General features: G+C 40.8%; 2 long non-coding RNA genes across 3 annotated transcripts; both read left to right on the top strand.

Annotated features, from left to right (window-relative positions):
• Positions 1-228: 228 nt before the first annotated feature.
• On the top strand, positions 229-18,777 carry neil3.S. Of its 2 annotated transcripts, XR_005964860.1 has the most exons (5): positions 229-932; positions 6,470-6,593; positions 11,398-15,910; positions 17,049-17,122; positions 18,360-18,777. It is a non-coding gene; the product is annotated as a nei-like DNA glycosylase 3 S homeolog (long non-coding RNA). The 2 variants fall into 2 exon arrangements; XR_005964859.1 differs by lacking the exon at positions 11,398-15,910 and having other exon boundaries at positions 685-932.
• Positions 18,778-19,226: 449 nt separating this feature from the next.
• On the top strand, positions 19,227-23,834 carry LOC121399262. Its single transcript, XR_005964861.1, has 3 exons — positions 19,227-19,636; positions 23,395-23,433; positions 23,566-23,834. It is a non-coding gene; the product is annotated as an uncharacterized LOC121399262 (long non-coding RNA).
• The last annotated feature ends 1,026 nt before the right edge of the window (positions 23,835-24,860 follow it).

A 24,860-nucleotide genomic window follows, 5' to 3' on the forward strand; every position in this document is an offset into this window, starting at 1 on the left:
GAGTGTTTATATTATTAAGTTATATAGGATGTGTAGATTATATAGGGGTGTGTATATTATATTTAGGAGCGTATATATTATATAGGGGTGTGTATATTGTATAGGGGTGTGTATATTATATAGGGGTGTGTATTATATAGAGGTGTGTATATTATATATAGGGGTGTGTATATTATATAGAGGTGTGTATATTATATATATAGGGGTGTGTATATTATATATAGGGGTGTATATTATATAGGGGTGTGTATATTATATAGGGGTGTATAACCACAATAGAAATATATTAGTGGCTATATGAGGAGGACTGTGTGTATAACAAGAGATTATATAGAAGAGCTCAGCTGTACAGAGGAATTCATGAGAGGCCTGTGTGGAAGTTACAGAATGTCACACGCTGTTGTTAAGCCTTTGTGTGTGTATGTGTGTGTGTGTGTGTGTATCTGTATGTGTGTGTATGTGTTTCTCCCCAGTAACAGTGAGGCTGCTCTTAGTCTCATTTCCTCGCTCACTTCTCACAACCGCTTCCAAAAATATCCACACCAGGGGCTGCCTGATTGACATCTCCTGCCGTTGCCATGGATACCGGGCGGCTCTCACTCAGAGCACGAACCCACCCATCTTTTCTGCCCTAAGCATTGGCTAGTGCTGGTGCCACTTGTACATCCTCTCTGATGGGATTGGTTGCAGAGTTAGACCCGCCTGCTGGCGCTTGCGTAGTTAGAAGCCAGTGTTGTTGAGGCGAGCTGGTGGCGTGATGGCGCAGAACGGGCCGGTTGGGCCTGACAGTACCGGGAGTGGGAAGGAGCATCAAACACCTCGGCGCGGTGCCAGCTTCTCCGATAGTCCTTGTGCTTCGGCCGGGGCTCCTCGGGAGAGGCTTAGTTCGAGCTCAAGGCCGCGCCTGGAATCTGTGGGGAGGAACAGACCGTGTAAGTGACAGGAGAGAGGCGGAGACACGAGAGAGGGAAGAGGGGCGGGATGTGGGACATTAGGGGACACATGGCTCCGGGTAACTGGAATTGTCTCTTACTGGAGGGTGAAGGATACTGGTTACCCTGGAGATAAAGGGGTGTGGTTAATATGGTGAGAGGCGGGGCTGTATGAGCTGGGGGAGGGGCTTATTCATGTTTATTTGTATAGTCCAACATGAGGGCAAAGCTCTGTACTGCACAACTAACAATAAGAGCATTATTAATAATATCATTCACATCAATATAAAATAGAATTACACTATAGAGTGTCACAGAGACAAAATGATGGAGGTCCCTACCCTGCAGAGCTTACAGTCTAAATGAGACCATAACTTACAGACACCATTTGGGGTAAGGGGTAGAAAAAAACCTATTTGGGTTTGCCTTATGAATTAGGGATTGAGTAAAGTAACTGGGGTGTACGTGCAGAGGTTGGGGAGTAAATAGGGTTAGAGTGAGTTGGGATGTAGGTGCAGAGGTTGGGGAGTTGGTAGGGTTTGAGTTGGTTGGGGTGTAGGTGCAGAGATTGGGGAGTAGGTAGGGTTAGAGTGAGTTGGGATGTAGGTGCAGAGATTGGGGAGTAAGTAGGGTTCGAGTGAGTTGGGGGTGTAGGTGCAGATGATGGGGAGTAAGTAGGGTTCGAGTGAGTTGGGATGTAGGTGCAGAGATTGGGGAGTAGGTAGGGTTAGAGTGAGTTGGGGTGTAGGTGCAGAGATTGGGGAGTAGGTAGGGTTAGAGTGAGTTGGGGTGTAGGTGCAGAGATTGGGGAGTAAGTAGGGTTCGAGTGAGTTGGGGTGTAGGTGCAGAGATTGGGGAGTAAGTAGGGTTCGAGTGAGTTGGGGTGTAGGTGCAGAGATTGGGGAGTAAGTAGGGTTCGAGTGAGTTGGGGGTGTAGGTGCAGATGATGGGGAGTAAGTAGGGTTCGAGTGAGTTGGGGTGTAGGTGCAGAGATTGGGGAGTAAGTAGGGTTCGAGTGAGTTGAGGTGTAGGTGCAGAGATTGTGAAGTTAAATGGGAATGGGGGGGTCAGATAGGTTAAGGATACATTAGATAGGTATAAGAAGGGGTTGGATGGTGTTTAGCAAGTGAGGGAATACAGGGATATGGGAGAGAGCTCATAGTACAAGTTAATCCAGGGACTGGTCCCATTGCCATTTTGGAGTCAGGAAGGAATTTTTCCCCCTCTGAGGCAAATTGGAGAGGCTTCAGATGTTTTTTTGCCTTCCTCTGGATCAACTGGCAGGCAGATATATATATGAATAAAAGTTTTTCTATTTTTGTATAAAGACCTGTTGGTGCGGTTTTTCCCTCTTGCCTATGACTATTAACACATGTAACCAGCACACAGGCATTGCTTTTTTTCGGTTATCCGTGTGCACTGTACTCAAATTTGCTATATATATATATATATATATTGGACCTTCTTTATTAATAAATAAGCTCGATTTAATCAGATTGGGGACAAATGAAAAAATTAGTTTTTTTCTGAATCGATTTTTCAGATTTCCCCCCGAAAATCCCAAATTTCTCGGATTTTCCTTCCAAAAAGCATGAAATTTTCAGATTTTCCGCCTGAAAAGTCCGAAATATGTATCTTAAGGATTTTCGGGCTAATTCCAGAGCAGACCAAAGAAACTTCCAAATAGGGTATGGACCTCTCCCATTGACTTATATAAAACCTTGGTAGGTCTGAGATGCCGGAGTTTCGGATTCTGACGTTTTCCATTCTCGGGGTATAATAAATCTCGAAAAATTTGAGTTTTCTTTTTCCACTAAAAATTCTGATTTCATAGTAAAAAAAAAATAGAATTTTTCAAGTTTTTGGCATTTAAACTTTAATAAATAACCCCCTTAGAGATTTACCATTGCAAGTAACAAAATCGAATTAGATTGATTCATAGCTGGGAATTTCCCAGTCCCGTCATTGATAAATCTACCCCAGGAGGGCTACGAGATGTTACTATGGCCATAGAACATATGTTCCTTAATCGTATTTACACTTTTTTTTTTTTTGTGAGTGTGTACAGACTATGAGCAAACTTAGGGGCTGTTCCTGCTGAATTGTGCTTAGTACAGGGAATACCTATGCTGCCATAGTTTTATGGGATCTCTCTGTACAGGCTATGAGCAAATTTAGGGGACTGTTCCTGCTGAATTGTGCTAATACATGGAATACCTATGCTGTCATAGTTTTATGGGGTCTCTCTGTACAGACTATGAGCAAACTTAGGGACTGTTCCTGCTGAATTGTGCTTAGTACAGGGAATACCTATGCTGCCATAGTTTTATGGGATCTCTCTGTACAGACTATGAGCAAATTTAGGGGACTGTTCCTGCTGAATTGTGCTTAGTACAGGGAATACATATGCTGCCATAGTTTTATGGGATCTCTCTGTACAGACTATGAGCAAACTTAGGGACTGTTCCTGCTGAATTGTGCTTAGTACAGGGAATACCTATGCTGCCATAGTTTTATGGGATCTCTCTGTACAGACTATGAGCAAACTTAGGGACTGTTCCTGCTGAATTGTGCTTAGTACAGGGAATACCTATGCTGCCATAGTTTTATGGGATCTCTCTGTACAGGCTATGAGCAAATTTAGGGGACTGTTCCTGCTGAATTGTGCTAATACATGGAATACCTATGCTGTCATAGTTTTATGGGGTCTCTCTGTACAGACTATGAGCAAACTTAGGGACTGTTCCTGCTGAATTGTGCTTAGTACAGGGAATACCTATGCTGCCATAGTTTTATGGGATCTCTCTGTACAGACTATGAGCAAATTTAGGGGACTGTTCCTGCTGAATTGTGCTTAGTACAGGGAATACATATGCTGCCATAGTTTTATGGGATCTCTCTGTACAGACAATGAGCAAACTTAGGGGCTGTTCCTGCTGAATTGTGCTTAGTACAGGGAATACCTATGCTGCCATAGTTTTATGGGACCTCTCTGTACAGACTATGAGCAAACTTAGGGACTGTTCCTGCTGAATTGTGCTTAGTACAGGGAATACCTATGCTGCCATAGTTTTATGGGATCTCTCTGTACAGGCTATGAGCAAATTTAGGGGACTGTTCCTGCTGAATTGTGCTAATACATGGAATACCTATGCTGTCATAGTTTTATGGGATCTCTCTGTACAGACTATGAGCAAACTTAGGGACTGTTCCTGCTGAATTGTGCTTAGTACAGGGAATACCTATGCTGCCATAGTTTTATGGGATCTCTCTGTACAGACTATGAGCAAATTTAGGGGACTGTTCCTGCTGAATTGTGCTTAGTACAGGGAATACCTATGCTGCCATAGTTTTATCGGATCTCTCTGTACAGACTATGAGCAAACTTAGGGGACTGTTCCTGCTGAATTGTGCTTAGTACAGGGAATACCTATGCTGCCATAGTTTTATGGGATCTCTCTGTACAGACTATGAGCAAACTTAGGGACTGTTCCTGCTGAATTGTGCTTAGTACAGGGAATACCTATGCTGCCATAGTTTTATGGGATCTCTCTGTACAGGCTATGAGCAAATTTAGGGGACTGTTCCTGCTGAATTGTGCTAATACATGGAATACCTATGCTGTCATAGTTTTATGGGATCTCTCTGTACAGACTGAGCAAACTTAGGGACTGTTCCTGCTGAATTGTGCTTAGTACAGGGAATACCTATGCTGCCATAGTTTTATGGGATCTCTCTGTTCAGACTATGAGCAAACTTAGGGACTGTTCCTGCTGAATTGTGCTTAGTACAGGGAATACCTATGCTGCCATAGTTTTATGGGATCTCTCTGTTCAGACTATGAGCAAACTTAGGGACTGTTCCTGCTGAATTGTGCTTAGTACAGGGAATACCTATGCTGCCATAGTTTTATGGGATCTCTCTGTACAGACTATGAGCAAACTTAGGGACTGTTCCTGCTGAATTGTGCTTAGTACAGGGAATACCTATGCTGCCATAGTTTTATGGGATCTCTCTGTACAGACTATGAGCAAACTTAGGGACTGTTCCTGCTGAATTGTGCTTAGTACAGGGAATACCCATGCTGCCATAGTTTTATGGGATCTCTCTGTACAGACAATGAGCAAACTTAGGGGCTGTTCCTGCTGAATTGTGCTTAGTACAGGGAATACCTATGCTGCCATAGTTTTATGGGACCTCTCTGTACAGACTATGAGCAAACCTAGGGACTGTTCCTGCTGAATTGTGCTTAGTACAGGGAATACCTATGCTGCCATAGTTTTATGGGATCTCTCTGTACAGGCTATGAGCAAATTTAGGGGACTGTTCCTGCTGAATTGTGCTAATACATGGAATACCTATGCTGTCATAGTTTTATGGGATCTCTCTGTACAGACTATGAGCAAACTTAGGGACTGTTCCTGCTGAATTGTGCTTAGTACAGGGAATACCTATGCTGCCATAGTTTTATGGGATCTCTCTGTACAGACTATGAGCAAATTTAGGGGACTGTTCCTGCTGAATTGTGCTTAGTACAGGGAATACCTATGCTGCCATAGTTTTATCGGATCTCTCTGTACAGACTATGAGCAAACTTAGGGGACTGTTCCTGCTGAATTGTGCTTAGTACAGGGAATACCTATGCTGCCATAGTTTTATGGGATCTCTCTGTACAGACTATGAGCAAACTTAGGGACTGTTCCTGCTGAATTGTGCTTAGTACAGGGAATACCTATGCTGCCATAGTTTTATGGGATCTCTCTGTACAGGCTATGAGCAAATTTAGGGGACTGTTCCTGCTGAATTGTGCTAATACATGGAATACCTATGCTGTCATAGTTTTATGGGATCTCTCTGTACAGACTGAGCAAACTTAGGGACTGTTCCTGCTGAATTGTGCTTAGTACAGGGAATACCTATGCTGCCATAGTTTTATGGGATCTCTCTGTTCAGACTATGAGCAAACTTAGGGACTGTTCCTGCTGAATTGTGCTTAGTACAGGGAATACCTATGCTGCCATAGTTTTATGGGATCTCTCTGTTCAGACTATGAGCAAACTTAGGGACTGTTCCTGCTGAATTGTGCTTAGTACAGGGAATACCTATGCTGCCATAGTTTTATGGGATCTCTCTGTACAGGCTATGAGCAAATTTAGGGGACTGTTCCTGCTGAATTGTGCTAATACATGGAATACCTATGCTGTCATAGTTTTATGGGATCTCTCTGTACAGACTGAGCAAACTTAGGGACTGTTCCTGCTGAATTGTGCTTAGTACAGGGAATACCTATGCTGCCATAGTTTTATGGGATCTCTCTGTTCAGACTATGAGCAAACTTAGGGACTGTTCCTGCTGAATTGTGCTTAGTACAGGGAATACCTATGCTGCCATAGTTTTATGGGATCTCTCTGTTCAGACTATCTCTCACAACACACCCATGTCTGTGAGATTTCTATTGCTTATTGTTACATATAAGCTTTCTTGATGTCTGTTCTAAAACAATCTAAATTTTCCATCCTCTTTTTTTTCCATTTTAGATTTGGAAATATGATGAGCAAAGAAAAAAGGGATTTCGTTTACAAAGAAGACTTGTCCAGAGCAACACTAGTTACAATTACAAATAACATTGGCTCTATAGCTCAGATGTGAGGTGTCAATGAGGTGAGTGTGGAGCAGTCCGTTATGTTACATAGAGGGACTTTTATACTAAGGCTAATGGCTCATGCTGTGATCTTTCCTGCTGAATTGGCTCCTTACTGTTGGATGTACACGGCCAGTGACTTGAATGCGCACACACAAAGTGGATTTTAAACCAAACACACTCACTTAAAGGGGTTGTTCATTTTCCAAACACTTTTTCCAGTTAAGTTGTTTTCAGATTGCTCACCATAAACAGACATTTTTCTATTACTTTCCATCTTTTATTTTTACTGTTTTCCCAAAATTTAAGTTTAAAGGGCATGTAAAGGCAAAAAAAAGAAAATCCCATTTTTACTTTCTTTAATAAAAAAGAAACGTATCTCCAATATACTTAATTTAAAAAATGTGTACCGTTTTTATAAGAAACCTGACTGTATGCAGTGAAATTCTCCCTTCATTTACTGATGTGGATAGGAATTGTCAGACGGTCCCTAACTGCTCTGCAGGGAAACAATCATACTTATGAACAGCAGGGGGAGCCCCCGCCTTACTTCCCAGCCGTGCAGAACTCAAGCAGCTTTGTTTGTTTCCCTGTAGAGCAGTCGGCGACTGTGTAGAGATTTGTATTGGATTTTATTTTTGCCTTTACATCCCCTTTACTGTTTCCAACTCCAGCTGCAGGGACAAAGATCATGGAGGCAGATTTAAACAGATAAACTGGGATTCTATTTGGAGGATTATTTTGCTGCAGCCACTGGTTCTGCAGAGTTGGAGAAAGTTTGTATTAAACAATACAAAAACTATAAAATCCACATTAGATTACATGACAACACAGGAGCCAGTGCAGTCTGTATATTCTGATTATTAATCAGTCTTGTGTATCGGCTTCTGGCAGATATTATTTGACTTGAGCTGTTTTGATAATTATGACGATCCCTAAGCAGCCCAGATCACACTGAGCATGTGCACAGTCTTGGTCTTGCAAAGATGTTTAACAAAGTTATAAGATGGTGACCCCCTGTGGCCAACTTTGAAAGCATAAATCATTTGTTTGATTAGGCTTGTGGTGCAGTAAGTTCATGTTTGTTTAGTTTACAAAATACAGTATATCTTGCCTTGTTCTATTTAACACTTTACTTCGCCTTTAATGTTCATGTCTCTGACGTTTCAGTCTGGAAGTTCAGTGATCTATGAACAGATTCTGAACTGTTACATTTAGTTGATACAATTAGGTGATACATTTCTCAGCAGTATCTGTGGAATATTAGCAACTATTGTATCAATTCTAACAGCTGCCTTTAATGAAACCCAGGGATTCTGCTCAGCAGGGACAAAGATAACAAATTTATCAACTAAATGTTTCATTTTAGAACAGCTAAAGAGTCGGCGACCCTCCCCTCTCAGAGCTGACTCAAGAAGGTGAAAAATGAAACTTTACACTTCAATATTAGAAATATGGTCACAAATAGAAAATAGAAAGTAATTTGAAAAAGTCTTTATTTCTGGTCAACTAGAAGGTGAACAACCAACCATTTTTACTTTCTTTAATGAAAAAAAAAACCTATCTATTAATAAACTTTAATTAAAATTACATTTGTACAGAAAACGGTACAGAATTTTGCTGCACTGGGTCTGCGGAAATGAATCTCTACACATTCGCCAGCTGCTCTACAGGAAAACAAACAAAGCTGCTTGAGTTCTGCACAGCTGGGGAGTATGGGATCTCCCCTGCTTTTTGAGAGTTTGATCGTTTCCCTGCAGCAGTCAGAGCAAGTAAAACTCTGTATATTGAAAGTAGATTTTGTTTTCATTAAAGGAGAAGGAAAGGCTAAAAGTAAGTAAGCTTTATCAGAAAGGTCTATATAAATACACCAGTAAACCCTCAACGTAATGCTGCTCGGAGTCCTCTGTCAAAGGAAACATCACATTTCTTTCCTTCTATTGTGTACTCATGGGCTTCTGTATCAGACTTCCTGTTTTCAGCTTAAACCTCCAGGGCTACGGCTTGAGCATGCTCAGTTTGCTCCTCTCTCCCCTCCCTGCTGTAATCTGAGCCCAGAGCTATGAGTGAGCAGGGAGAGACTCAGGCAGGAAGTGATGTCACACCAAGCTAATACGGCAGCTGCTATCCTAAACAAACAGAGAGATATTCTAGAGCTTTCTACTCGGGTATGGTAAAACATTCTACAGAATAAATATAACATTCTAGCTTCCACTATTGCAGCTAATCTACTGACAATAATATGCCTCCGTAGCTTTCCTTCTTTAAAGAAAGTAAAAATTAGATTTTATTTATTTTTTTTGCCTTTACACCCCCTTTAATTGAAGTATATTTGGTATAGGTTTTATTATTAGTAAATAAAGTAAACATTGGATTTTATTTTTGCCTTTACATCTCCTTTAAGCATTTTTGGGACTGAAATACGCCCTGGAGTTGTTTTCCCTACATTACCTAATAACCTTTCCTCTGAGAGGCCCTATAGCCATAAGTTTTCAGGTATGTTTCGCCGCCTTGCAAGAATCCCTGGACTGTTTGCTCCTCTAATATAGAAGAAAACACTTAGTGCTGGTAATTGTGCTCTGTGCTTTCAGCTTCTTTACAGTGCTGCCTTGTATCATCTATGTCAAGCAGCATTGTACAGGGCTATGATGGAACAGAGATCTAGTCGTCTTCTCCTCAGCCCAACTCATGTACTATTTCTATTTCCCTCATATCTCTGCCTTGTGTGCATGACATCTACTTGTTATTGGACACAGGTCTGTTTGGTACACATGTTTGCCTAAAATGCAGGTAGCGTTGAACAATATATATATATATATATATATATATATATATATATATATATATATATATATATATATATATATATATATATATATATATATATATATATATATATATATATATTGTAAAGTTCAGGGGGAGTGGGATCGCCCATGCACTACGGCCACAACACAGTAGTAGAATAAATGTCCTTTTATTCCATATTCAAACAAACAAGCTGTATCTTCAGCAGGTAACTTAAACAAGCTGTATCCTTAGCAGGTAAAGTAAGTCAACTTAAACATAGTCTTCAGCATAAAGTAACAATCACGTTCATGCACAGCAGAATTGAAAGAAACAGTTCATATTCCCATTCAGGGATCAGGCTCACCTAGCCTTGCAAAGCTTGTGATTCCCAGTCAGGAGAGCAGTTTTCAAACACACTTCTCTCTTGCAGACCTCACGTGTGTCTACCAACCCCCTTCCTGAACTCTCAGGGCTCTCTTAACTCCTGCACTGCTGCAGTAATTAGCCCTGCTGTGCACCCTCCAGGTACCTGAATAAAGGGGAAATATACCTGCTGTCCAGGACCCACCCCTGGAGTCCTTTACTCTCTCTCTCTCTCTCTCTCTCTCTCTCTCTCTCTCTCTCTCTCTCTCTCTCTCTCTCTCTCTCTATCTCTGTAGTTGACTATATATATCTCTATATATATATCTCTATATATATATATATATATATATATATATATATATATATATATATCTCTATCTCTCTCTCTATATATATATATATATATATATATATATATATCTATCTATATATATATCTACCATCCACTATCCACTATATATATCTATATCCACTATTTTGGATTCGGCCGAACCCCCGAATCCGTCACGAAAGATTCGGCCGAATACCGAACTGAATCCTAATTTGCATATGCAAATTAGGATTCAGATTCGGTTTGGCCAGGAAGAAGGATTCGGTGAATCGGAATCCTAATTTGCATATGCAAATTAGGGGCGGTGGGAAATCGTGTGACTTTTTTTTTTTTTTGCAAATTAGGATTCAGTTCTTTCGTGACGATTCAGGGGTTCGGCTGAATCCAAAATAGTGGATTTGGTGCATCCCTAATAATCAAGATTTTTAAAATGGATTTCTTTTTCTGTGTAATAAAGCAATAGCTACCGTATATACTCGAGTATAAGCCGACCCGAGTATAAGCCGAGGTACCTAATTTTACCTACATAAACTGGGAAACCATGTTGACTCGAGTATAAGCCTAGGGTGCTGGTAAGTTTCCCTAAATTTGGCCACAAAAAAATGCCTCACAACTTTTTTACACAACTCTCCAGTAGATCCATTAAGTAGGTTCAGCAAGTTGAAGTCAAGTATTTAGGGGTGTCCAAACTGTATACTGTTGCCGCTTATCCACACCCAACAATTACATGTTAAAGAGAGAGGTGTGCAAAATTTTCCATAATAAATAGCAACCCCTGAGTGTTAATGGGTAGTTTCTGAACCAGTAGTACTTAGCGTCACTGCTAGGATGAGAGAGAGAGAGATTTATATTATGGTTGCTAAATTAGGGCAAGATTGAATCCACACTAACACATGTATAGTATGTGTGTGTGTATATATATATATATATATATATATATATATATATATATATAATATATAATATTAATAAAGCAATAGAAGGATCAGTTGGGATGTTTTTCATTTACTTGAATGGTGTCAAATAAACAGCATTTTTTCCAAATCCCTCTCATCAACGTGTGACTGAGGCTACAAATCTCCAAATAGGCCATTACCTTTAAAGGGAAATGCTGTTTATTCGTGATCATTCAAATAAATGAAAAACATCCCAACTGATCCTTCTATTGCTTTATTATATATGTATATATATATGTAGCATTGATGTCTTTCTTCAGGAGGTATTTGGGCCACATGAAGTTGTGCCTGGTATGTGTAGGGGAGAGAGCAGTGAAATGAGCTGAGGGTGACTTGTGTGGGAGCTGCCTCTACTCACAGTGCCGTATTCTCCATTTCCTTTAGAGCAGCCAGGGGGGAGGGAGAGCGAGAGAGACTGGATCGCATGTTACCGGTAATTTACAGCAGCTGAAAACCGTCACAATCAACCTGCGTCGGCACCGGAATATGCGGAAGGGGCCATGTGATCTTTTCTTCCATGAAAGCTCTGCCGCCCCAGGTCCTAAAGCCCCTGGATTGCATGTTAATTTACAGCAGGCACCGAGAACCTGAAAACCGGCACAATGAACTCAGCACCGGAAGATGCGGAAGGGGCCATGTAATCTTTTCTTCCATGAAGTCTCTGCCGCCTCAGGTCCTAAAGCCCACTGGATCGCATGCCAATTTACAGCAGGGGCTGGACGCCCCTGCAGCAACAATAATTACGGTAATGCATTGAAAATGGCTTCCGGCTGAGCTAATGCATACAGCCAGGAACGAGGCAGCTGTGTGGGCCACAGGAGGAACTTTCATGGGCACAAATTGATGCGATTTGGGTAATGACTCGAGTATAAGCCAAGGTAGACTTTTTCAGCACATTTTGGGTGCTGAAAAACTCTGCTTATACTCGAGTATATACGGTACTTGTAAACTTGGTCCAGTCAGCTCCGTTTTCACCTTTTCGTTCAGAAAGATCCCAGTGCAGGTGCAGTTAATGGCCACCATCCATTCATGTACTATAGAAGTCTTGAAGCACAGCACCGGTTTATGTTTAAAACTAAAAAGCCTTTATTAAGCACATTTGCCAATGATCTGGATACAGCGACGTTTCAGGCCCTATGGCCTTTTCTCAAGCTCACCAGCTGCTACAAAGTTAATTCCTTTTATACACAGAAGGCGATACGGCCTTATCTTTACTTATAACTTTGTTACAATGCTTCTCACTAATAAAAACGAAAATGTTACAATCTTACAGATAATGTATTCATGCACAATGTCACAGAGTATCTTGTTATCTTACATCCTGTTCTAAATCCTTTCCTTAATCTCTTCAAGAACAATTAGATAAATATTTAAAAGCACATTAAAAACAATCCGTTACGAAAAGTTGCCTGAAGATCGTATTCCCTATTTAACCCATAGGGTACAAGGGTCTCGAGTTTCCTTATCCATTGAGCCTCCCTTTTTAATAATATTTTTATGCGACCACCCCCTCTACGTATTTTGGGAACATAATCCACAATTTAGTATTTGAGTTGCTGTATCCCACGGCGCATTTCTACAACGTGTGCCGCCACTGCTTGCTCCGTTTTTTTAGTTCTTATTGCCGATTTGTGTTCCCTGATTCGCTCTCTTACAGTGCGGCTTGTCTGACCTACATAAAGTAGTCCACAGGGACACTTAATTACATATACAGCAAAAGAAGTGGCACAAGTGTAGTAACCCTGTAGTTTAATTGGGGTTCCTTTTCACCGATGGTATATCACGCTGCCTTTCTGGCAGTTCGAGCAGCAATTACACCCCAAACAGGGAAAAGTGCCATGTTTGACTGGGTGCAGCACACTCTGAGTTTTCTTTACACTTCCGATTTTACTAACATGGATCCTATAGTTTTACTACGTTTATACGACATTACTGGGGGTTGTTGGATACAACCAACCCCTGGTAAATCGTCTCTTAAAACTCCCCAATGCTTTCTTATAATGTCAGCAATCTGGTGACTCTATTCTATCTCGAGACAAAGGGAATGCGATCCATCTGTCTGTAATTCCGACCTTGTATCATACTTTCTCTTTCAGTTTTATCAATTTCCCTCCTCTGTCTTTCCAATTTGGGTACCCTCTCTCTCTCTGAATTTCTCCTCCATCTCGTCTAACCTACCATCCAGCACTTGTTTGTCTCTGACAATTCGTTTTACTCTACTGAATTGAGATTTTGGCAGTGACTTTTTCACCTGTGCTGGTAATGGAGGAGGGTGTTCCTGTCCGTGGGCTTGACGTACAAATCTGCAGACAATGATCCCCCCGAGTTCAATATCTTGGTATCTAGGAAGGAAACATATTCTTGACTTACATGAGTTGCATGGTAGTGCCGAGTTAATATCACTCACAAAATTATCAAGGGTCCAACGTGGCACCGTCCACAAAGCGAATACATCATCTATAAAGCGAAGCCACGAAGTGCAATGCTTTTGAAACCATTTGTTAGTGTATACATACTGTTCTTCAGATCTATTCGTAAATATATTCGCATAGGACGGGCCACATTGGATCCCATAGCGGTGCCTCTCGTCTGTAGGTAAAACTGGTCTTGAAAAAGGAAAAAATTATTGAAAAGAACCATTTCTAAACACTGGAGGGTGAACTTTTTTTGTGCATTGTCAATTGTTTGGTCTTGGTGCAGCTCCATGCGGACTGCTTCCAAACCCCCTTCATGTGGGATGGAGGTGTAGAGGTTCTCCACATCAAGCGTGACCAGCCACAATTCCCCCGGATGACTTCCCATTGCCTGTATTTTCTGTAAGAAATCAGATGTATCTTTTATGTATGTTTTATGTTGGGCTAAATAGGGGTTTATTATTTTATCCACAAAAATTGAGATTGGCGTTAACAGTGAGCCCATACAAGACACTATAGGGCAGGGGTGTCCAAACTTTTTGCAACGAGGGCCAGATTTGGTGAAGTAAAAATGTGCGGGGGCCGACCATTCAGCTTGACATTCAGCCTGACACCAATATCCCTTCCGAGGTAGCTAACTAGCGATTTAGGCCCTAAGTAAGTAATAAAAAGTAGCAACCCTGTCAAACGAGGGCAGGGCCAAATAGTATTCAGTGCTGTGTAGAAATCTTTGTAGCCCCTTACATTTGTCCAAGACCCCATATTGTGTTGCTTTGTTACAATTGCTTTTTAACCCCATTGGAACATTAGGATGTGGGCCCTGCTTTTTTAATCCCTTCCAGGCCCCACTTTGCTCATCATGGAGCCCTATTTCACTTCCCCATACTAGCAGTTTCTTACTCCCCCCCTTCTCTTCATACTGGACCTCTCCCCTTCACCCACCTCCACCATTCTCTCCCCTGTCCCTTTCACTTCTCACTCTCACTACCGACCTCCCTCCTGTCCAGGCAGTACTTGGAAGATGGCTGTTAGGAAGCTACAAAATGTTGATCATTTTTAAGTGCTGCTGTCTCAGGGCCATCCCTGCTGCGCTGTGCTGAGCATGCACGTGCATGCAAGCATGAGCGCACTGTTTTCTACAGGCGTCAGGTCCTTCTTCTGGCCAGTCGCGTCAGGAAGAGGAGTCACGGGGTGCTGCGCAATCAAACCCTGCGTGCAGACAAAGCGCATGCCGCAAGTGCCCCGGTAGGCCAGTCCGACCCTGTGTGCGGCCATATTAAGGTATACTTTTGGAATTTGCTGCGGGCCAATTAAAAATGGATCGCGGGCCGTAGTTTGGACACCCCTGCTATAGGGCGTCCAGGCGGATTCTCCAGTCTCTTATGTATCTTGGGTAAGACATAAAATACTGGTGTCTGGAAAATCCACCTGAAAAAATTGTGCCAGAGCTCCATCAATGATTTTTAACTCTAATGCAGATTTCACCAGGTTATCAGTTTTCTTCCGTATCAAGGGGAGAGGGCTAGTGCCAAGTGATCTATATGTTGTCACATCTGACAACTGACGATGGATTTCGTTCACATAAAATGTCTTATCCATTATCACCAGCGCTCCCCCCTTGTCTGCGGGTTTAACCACTAAGGTGTCATCTCCCACTATGTCCTGTAAGGCTCTATATTGATCATATGAAAGAATGCTATGTGGTAGATGACATTCCCCCCTCCTAAATCTATTTTCAAGTTCCAGCACATCACGATTTACATTATTCATAAATGCTTCCACAAAAACATTATCCACATTTGGTGTATATTGGCCCCTTAGGCCCAAGGACTTCCCAGTGTATGTGCCCATTGAATCCGTCTCCAACAGTTTCTGGGTGTCACTAAATTGTACCTTCAATTTAATGGTTCTGTATAAACGGAAAAGCTCTAAGTCTGTTTCAAAAAAGTCTGGTTTAGCAGTTAGGCCAAATGATAAACCCTTTTCCAGTACCTGTATTTGTTCTTTAGTCAATTCCCGTGAAGAGATGTTTATCACTATTTTGGTCTCATTCTGTAAGCTCCCCTTCCTCTCCCTTTTCCGATGTTTGCGCCCTCCACGCTTGCTGGCTCGGATGTTATGGAGCTTTGTGATGTCTCTAAAAAAGCGTAAGTAGTGGAAGCCGAGGCAGATCTGGAGTGTGTACCAGCTCCTTCCCGTTGCGTCTGCTGCGCTGATCGTTCCTGATCCATTGTGTTCCGGTTCCTAGTAGTTTGTCCCCGTGGTCTTGCGATGTCACTTTGCCCAGGTGCCCATCTGTACACGTATCCGGTCGCCTAATCCTGCGCATCGTGTTGAAATTTCTGTCGCTTGCGGGACTCCACTTCAGTGCGGAACCGAGTGATGTGTTCCGTCAGTTTTTTTTGTTCCTCCTGCAATTATGTCAGCCGCAAAGGAGTTCCTTCTCGTCTGCTCCTCAGTATCAATTCGGCTTTTCATCTCCGGTAAGCTTTTGTGCAGCTGTAGCTACTCGGTCCAAACTAAAATAGAATTAATCCTTATTGGAGACAAAACCAGCCTATTGGATTTATTTAAAGGGCATGTGAAGCCAAAAAAATAAAATCCAATTTTTACTTTCTTTAATGAAAAAGAAACCTATCTCCAATATGCTTTAATTAAAAAATGTGTACCGTTTTTATAAGAAACCTGACTGTATGCAGTGAAATTCTCCCTTCATTTACTGCTGTGGATAGGAATTGTCAGACGGTCCCTAACTGCTCTGCAGGGAAACAATCATACTTATGAACAGCAGGGGGAGCCCTCGCCTTACTTACCAGCCATGCAGAACTCAAGCAGCTTTGTTTATGACGATCCCTAAGCAGCCCAGACCACACTGAGCATGTGCACTTAGTCTTAGTCTTGCAAAGATGTTTAACAAAGTTACAAGATGGTGACCCCCTGTAGCCAACTTTGAAAGCATAAATCATTTGTTTGATTAGGCTTGTGGACCAGTAAGTTCATGTTTATGTTTAGTATACAAAATACAGCATTTCTAGCCTTATTCTATTTTAGACTTTCCTTGTCCTTTAATGTTTACATCATTTTCTAGAAGACTTAAGGTATGAAGATCCAAATTACAGAAACATCTGTTATCCAGAAAACACCAGGTTCCGAGTATTCTGGATAACAGGCCCCATACCTTTGATTAAATCAGGGGTTACGTACCGAAAATTCACCCATATACTCCATTATGATCAAATAATACAGATTTTTAAAATTGATTTCCCTTTTCTGTGTAAAACAGTCGCTTGTACTTGATCCCAACTAAGATATAATTAATCCTTATTGGGGGCAAAACCAGCCTATTGGGTTTATTTCATTTTTACATGATTTTCTAGTAGATATAAGGTGTGAAGATCCGTTATCTTGAAAACTCCAGGTCCCGAGCATTCTGGATAACCGGTCCTATACCTGTAATTGAATAATGGTTTGGGTACCGAAACTTCACCCCTTTTTGAACCATGAATGTGTGAGTTGAATGCGTATTCAGATTATACCCTTCTGTGCTGGTTAAACAAACCACACACCTCCACTACAGACATCCGCATAATCTCCTAATTAATTATCTTTGTTTTTTACCAGAAGTTTCCATGAAACTGTTGGTTACGCCTTGGAATACTGGTCGAACGGACAGCTGAACCTTCCTTAAACACGAGGTACTTCATTATGAATCTGATCATTATAGTAGGAGTAAAAAAAATCTCCAATTAGCAACCCAGCCATTTAAAACTTGCTACTTCACTTTGTGGACCTAAAGGGGAAAAAATACAATTTAATATAAGCTTCCTCATACTAAAATAAGAAACTTCCTAAATACAATCAATTAAATATTCTGCATTATTTCTGAAATAATCAAGTTTATCTTCACTATTCCTCTCTCAGCATCTGTTTCTCTTCATTCTCTCTTCATGCAGCAGTTGGGTGTCAGATATTCACTGACAGTTAGATCCAATATATCTTATAGGGGGGTTCATTTTGCCTAGAAGATGTATTAGAGGTCACTCTATTAAACTCACCAGACATCATGTCTCTCTACATGCAGAATTTGTGCAAAAGGAAGCTATTTTGTTTGTACTGGAATCGGTTATTTGAGTGAGCTCTAATACATCTTCTAGGCAAAAGGAGCCCCCCTATAAGATATATTGGATCTAACTGTCAATGAATATCTGACACCCAACTGCTGCATGAAGAGAGAATGAAGAGAAACAGATGCTGAGAGAGGAATAGTGAAGATAAACTTGATTATTTCAGAAACAGTACAGAATATTTAATTGATTGTACTTATTTCAACATGATAAAGCTTATATTAAATTTTGATTTTCACGATAGTTCCACCTTTAAACGAATCTGTAACCTGCATTTTCTACTGCTGTCTAACAATATCTTTTAAAGGACCAGTAACATCCAAAAAATTTTTTAAAAAAATTGTTAGTATTCCACGAAAAAAAAGCACCAAGACTACTTAAACTTTAAAATTGCAAGAAATAACTCATCGAAATCCGCTTGCATTCCTTTTAGAAAAGGCGATCCATTGTGCTGCACTCGATTTCTCCTCCCTGCCTTCCCTATAGGAGATAGCCAGAGAGGAGAAAACGAGCAACGCACGATGGATCGTCTCCTTTTCTGAAGAGGAGTGCAAGTGGAGTTTCGGTAAGTTCTTTCTTAATAAAGTCTGTGATTTTAAAGTTTAATTAGTCTTGGTGGGTTTTTTTTTTCGTGGTATACTAATGAAATTATTTAGAAAAAAATTTGATGTTACTAGTCCTTTAACTATGTATCTGCTTGTCCATTTATCCAGTTGAACGAAGTGGAAAGACTAATAATTGGGCAGTTTTTATATCGCCCCGTCCAGCAGTGTATAATGATCACACTGTATGTCTTTATGTCTTTTAGGGTTACTTTGGAGCTGTAGGTGCGCTTCTTGAGCTCCCCACAATAACAACAACATAATAGTCCTGGCGACTGAAGATGGAACAAACTAGTGCACTACACTCCTTGGCACTACTTGCTGGGCATAGCAGCAATTGTTTGTAACATATGAAATGTATTATATGTAAATATTGAGATGCAGTTTTAGACTTCACAAGGTATTCATTTTAAATAATACAAAGAATTCATATAGGGTCACAATTGTGCAAGTAGAATCGGCCTTACTCCCAAAGAGCTGCTCATTCAACGGGCCATCACATTCATCAATGTGCTCATGGCTTGGATCCTCCAAATTGTCCCTATGTATGGCCACCTTAAAGGAGAACTAAACCCTAAAAATGAATGTAGGTTCAAATGACATATTTTATAAAGTTTGAGCTTGTCAATAGCAGCAATGATCCAGGACTTCAAACTTGTCACAGGGGGTCACCATCTTGGAAAGTGTCTGTGACACTCACATGCTCAGTGGGCTCTGATTGGCTGTTGAGAAGCTAAGCTTAGGGCTCGTCACTAATTATCCAGCAGAAAATGAGCTTCCCTGGCTGTAATATAAGCTGATGCTACAGGTTTGCTGATTATTCAATTCTGATGCTAATTGCACTGGTTTCTGTGCTGCCATGTAGTAATTATGTGTATTAATTACTAATCAGCCTTATATTGTGACATTTCTATTCTATGTGTACTGTATATTGTGAGTGGCTCCCTAAGCTCAGTAAGTGACAGCAGCACAGAGCATGTGCAGTGAATCAGCAGAAAAGAAGATGGGGAGCTACTGGGGCATCTTTGGAGACACAGATCTTTACTGCTAAAGGGCTGTGGTTGCCTTGGGCTGGTACAGAAGCACAAAACATCACGTACAACATTTCTACCTACTTCTTTAGTTAGGCTTTAGTTCTCCTTTAACTAATTGGCAGATTTGGGTTTTTTTCTTGGTTACAAATCCAGTGGGATTACGGTATTCGTATCTGATCACTTCCTGGACATTGAGTGAGATGTGATTTCTTTTCATACAGTTTATTACTGTATTTTTTTTTGCCTTTTGCACATTTGTTTCTTAAATCCTTTATTCTTGATTCAGATCCTACTGCCACTGTCCCTCATGTACCGGAATAATCAATGTTAACTCATTCCTTTCCACATTGCCTGATTGCAGGAATAGACCAAACCCGACGCTGGAACGTCCATTTTATTGCACTTACTATGAAAGTACCGGTTTCTCAGGAAAGAGATATCTAAACGCTGTATGTATGATCTCTTTATAAAGCAACTGTAACCCTGGAAATGTTATACCTACATTTTACTGTGTGTTTAATAATCACATTTTTATTTGATTAACCCAAAAGCCTTGAATGTTGTTCAAATTGATTTAATGATGTATATTTCAGTGAGCACAATATAGTGATAATGCAAGTAGCACCTTCATATTTTGAATAATCATTTTTTAGTGTCGGTATCACTTTAACCTCAAGGATGATGGGTAGGCGTAAGCTTGCTGCAGCTGTGATCTACCTTTCAAGGGGACAGACATGCTATAGCTACAATGAGTGAGTCTTTTTGGCTCAAAAGGAGTTGGAGGGTCCCGGTCCAATGGATTAGGCCAGTAGATAATGATGTCTTCTATTTAATTTAGTATTCACTGGACATGTTATGGTAATGTTGATCTACTTGTTGCATTAAACAATGCATCATTATTTCAGACCATCCTCCACCCTGACAGAATGAGGTATGGCAACATATATTTAAAGGACAATTCAACCCGTAGTTTAAAAAAAACCTGTGCCCCCTGGCAAATGCCCTTAATTTTTTACTCACCCCTCCGTGCAGATTCTGGCCTCGGAGTTCACGGCAGCCATCTTCTTCTCCGGTAATCGTTTATTGATGGCATTTTTGGCGCATGCGTAGTTGAAGTAATTTGTGGTGCCAAACAACTGCGCATGCGCTGAAAGCCACAAAAATGTTTGAAATGATGTGACTTTCGGCGCATGTGCAGTGGTTCGGGACTGGACATTTACTCCAACTGTGCGTGCGCCGAAAAAGACAGAAGAAAGAAGATGGCTGCCGTCAACTCCGAGGCCAGAATCTGCACGGAGGGGTGAGTAAAAAATTAGGGGCATTTGCCCAGGGGGCAGGTAGGCTGAGTGGGAGGAGGGAGGGAGGGTTTTTTTTTTATTACGGGTTGAATTCTCCTTTAAACTGGAACTCCGGCTTCCAAACCAAAATTTGATTGAGGCCCACGTAACACAGAAACCCCTAAACAGAAAGTATCAATAAATGGCATTTTCTATGCTGAATTCCAGCAGTCCTTCTCTTTCTGCATCACTTGAAACCCTGGCAGGGAAGGAGGGACTAAAAACTGATGTTACAAATAGTAACAACTTCTCCACAGCTTACAGACAACATGCAGGAACTACATAACCCACAATGCATTGCACTGGGATGTTCTGTTCCTAATTGATATCACATGTGCAGGGAATTGTGGGGTTTAGAGGATGCAGGCTGAGGACAGATGGCTGTTGATACAAAGTCTATAATATATGTTCCTACCGCACACTCGCCTTTCCTCTCACTGCGTTGGTGGTGCTGGTTTCTCCGTTGACCCCGGCCAGGTCCCTTAGCAACAGCAAACAAGAAACGGATCCGCACACACGCTATGATCAGCAGTTGGGGGGACACCCCTCTTTATTATATCACCTCGTGATCAACGTTTCGGGGGGATAAACCTCCCTTCATCAGGACCTCCCTTCATCCTGATGAAGGGAGGTTTATCCCCCCGAAACGTTGATCACGAGGTGATATAATAAAGAGGGGTGTCCCCCCAACTGCTGATCATAGCGTGTGTGCGGATCCGTTTCTTGTTTGCTGTTGTTGATACAAAGTAACAGTAGTCAGACAGCTCAGAAAAGTAGTCAGACAGATCAACAGGAGAGCAGGGGGCTGGGCTTAGGGAACTGTCAGAAACCATTAAAAATTATGAAAAGTCTGCATATTTTTTAATTGATGTACATTGCAAAGTTGCTTGAAATTATGTTTACTTTTCAAAAAGCTAAAGTTATGTTTGTGTTGAGTTCCCCTTTAAAGCTATAAATAGAACACACAAGTAGCAGCATGTGGATGGAAATTGCCAAACCACCTCCCCAGGCAATAGCGCTATGTATTGAAAGACGTTGGGAGGAGCTACACCAAGTGTAATGAATTGCAACAAGGGATTATACTTGGCACAAAGTCAAGTTTTCAGTCAATATTAACTTTTCAAAGAAATAACAAAATGATTATTTGAGCAGGGCCCTCTCACTTCTTTTGTATCCGGCTTGCAATTTACCCAGTGTTTATGGAATGCGTTTTCTGTCAATAGAGACTTTGGCATTGTTGGTGTCATAAAAATAAATGTCGTACAGAGTGCAGTGCTACTAACAGTATATATACCTGTTTGCTCTCAGGTGCCTCTAGGTGTATGGCCCAAAAACTGCCAAGTATCCAAAAACAAAACACCAATGGCACTAGTGATGCAGTTGAACCAGTTTCAGGTCCATACAAGGTTTGACAAAGGATTCGAAACTTTGCAATTTTTTGGTTCACACTGGTTCAACTGCATCCGTACTGCCATTGGTGTTTTGTTTTTGGACTCCAGAGACTGTCACCTCTCCAGTCCATAATGAACACTGCTGCGAGGCTCATACACCTCAGCAACCGCTCCTCCTCTGCCTCGCCATTCTGTTAATCCCTGCACTGGCTTCCGTTACCTTTCAGAATCAAATTCAAATTAATGACGCTGACTTTCAAAGCACTTCATAACTCTGCCCCACCCTACATCTCTGAACTCATCTCTATATACTCACCCAACCGCTTACTACGCTCCTCTACTGACCTGCTACTCAACTCTTCTCTCATCCTCACATGCTCGCATTCAAGACTTTGCAAGGGCTGCACCCCTCCTCTGGAACGCTCTCCCACAGTCTGTCCCACTTTCTCCCAACCTTTCTGCTTTCAAAAAATCTCTGAAAACGCACTTCTTTCTAGAAGCCTCCCCTCACTCTGCTTAACTACCAAACACAACACCACATACAGTACCACATTTCTCACCCACTTAATTCGATCTTGCCCACTCCCACACCTTGTGTATTACTCGCTTCCCTTTAGACTGTATGCCTATGCATAGGGCCTTCCTCACCTTTTTGTATCTGTATTGATTGTGATGTTTGTTACTCCATATATTCTATGTATATAATTCATGTGATGTAGTTGTATAATCACATTTACTTTACAGTGCTACGCAATATGTTGGCGCTATATAAATACATGTTAATAATAATAATAAAAGAATAAATGGTGAGAGCTGCTTGCGGTTCAGTTTAATTTCCAAACACTAGGTGGCGCAAGAGCAATGAAATATCACAGGTAAAACAACACTTATCTTTGTCCTGTGCCAAAGCTAGGTGTGACTCTTGTGTGTTTTGGAACAAATACTTGAGCTCCACTTGTGAGTTATAATTGAGAAAGTGCTGGAGGGCCCCGGGTTAAAAATCTAATTTACAGAATGTTTGGCCCATCTTGCAATGCCAGGGATCCTTGCTCTTGTATCATTTCAACCCTGCCGGTCTTTAGAGGGGAACTATTGCGAAAATGAGAATTTAATATAAGCTTCATCATACTGAAATAAGAAACGTTCTAAATACAATCAATTAAATATTCTGTACTGTTTCTAAAATAATCAAGTTTATCTTCACTATTCCTCTCTCAGCATCTGTTTCTCTTCATTCTCTCTTCATGCAGCAGTTGGGTGTCAGATATTCACTGACAGTTAGATCCAATATATCTTATAGGGGGGCTCCTTTCCTAGCAGATGTATTAGAGCTCACTCAAATAACTGATTCCAGTACAAACACAATCTAACAAAATAACTGCCTTTTGCACAAATCCTGCATGTAGAGAGACATGATGAAAGAAATGGTGGATATGGGTAGCTCGTATCTTGATGGACTGATATGTTATGTTTCATTAGGTTTCACTTCGGCTTTACTTCTGCGTTGCACTCTTGCAGGTATGTTGCCTGGAGCTGTGCGACTACAAGAAATAAAATGAAGACATTTTGCCTGACCCCAATCATTTGTATTAAAACTGTCATTTCCTTTGTTATTTCCATGCGTCCGTCCCTTACGTAAATGCTTTTCAGCGTCTCGTGGAGCAGCGGGTGACTCACGACAATCACAGAACAAGTTCCTACCGATGACATGAAAAGAGCATTTTAGCCGGTGCTAAATCACGACGCTGTAATTGCAGTGATTCATGCGGAGAACAAGTGGCCCATCAGTGGCTACTTTATTTATTACAGGTGAGAGTAAAGAAAAGAAAAACATCCGCTATTAGTAGTTCACATATTGAACGTTCAGTCTTTGGTTGGTTAAAGGAAAAGTTCAGTATAAAAATAAAAACTGGATAAATAAATAGGCTGTATAAAATAAAAAAATGTATCTAATATAGTTAGTTAGGCAAAAATGTAATGTATAAAGGCTGGAGTGAGTGGATGTGTAACATAATAGCCAGAACACTACTTCCTGCTTTTCAGCTCTCTAACTCTGAGTTAGTCAGTGACTATAAGGCTCAGCTTTATCAACGGTCGAAGGAAAATTGTAATTTTTTTTTTTGGTCAAAACTCTCAAATTTGATTGTGAACTATCCAAACTCGATTCCATTTTTAATTTGAATTTCCAGATTTATCATACTCTGACCCTTTAAGAACTCAAATTCAACACCTAAAACCTGCTGAATTACTGTATAAGTTAATGGAAAAGGTCCAGGGATCAATTTGGTGGTGCTTGTAGCCTTCCTGACGTTTTGAGGTTTTTTTTTATGGAGAAAAAAAAACTCGAATCGAGTTTCTTTAAATTCGAATGAAGTTTTTAGAATTTGAATCAAGTTTTTAGAATTAGAATCGATTTTAATTTGAGTTTTTTGGGAGGTTTAAATTAATTTGAGTTTAAAAAATTGGATTTTGTTAATAAATTTCAACTAGTCGAATTTCGAATTTGAAATTTGGTTCCTTGATAAATGTGCCTCTAAGGGGGCCCACATTGGACATAACTGTTCAGTGAGTTTGCAATTGATCCTCAACATTGAGCTCAGATTCAAAAGCAACAGTTATGACCCATGTGACCCCCCCTCAAGTGTCTGATTACTGCCTGGTAACCAATCAGTGGAAAGCAAGAGAGCTGCAAAGCAGGAAGTAGTGTTCTGGCTATTATGTTACACATCCAGTCACTCCAGCCTTTGTACATTACATTTTTGGATAAATAACTATATTAGATACATTTTGTATTTTGCACAGCCTATTTATTTACCCAGTTTTTATTTTTATACTGAACTGTTCCTTTAAAGCAGAAATCCAGACAAAGTGATCTACAAGAACTGTGCGGCACTCGTATATTTAAAAAGAATTAAGACATTAGAAAAACGATAAATACATTTTAT

The sequence above is a fragment of the Xenopus laevis genome, chromosome 1S (genome assembly GCF_017654675.1).
Source record: "Xenopus laevis strain J_2021 chromosome 1S, Xenopus_laevis_v10.1, whole genome shotgun sequence".
NCBI classification, from domain to species: Eukaryota; Metazoa; Chordata; class Amphibia; order Anura; family Pipidae; genus Xenopus; species Xenopus laevis.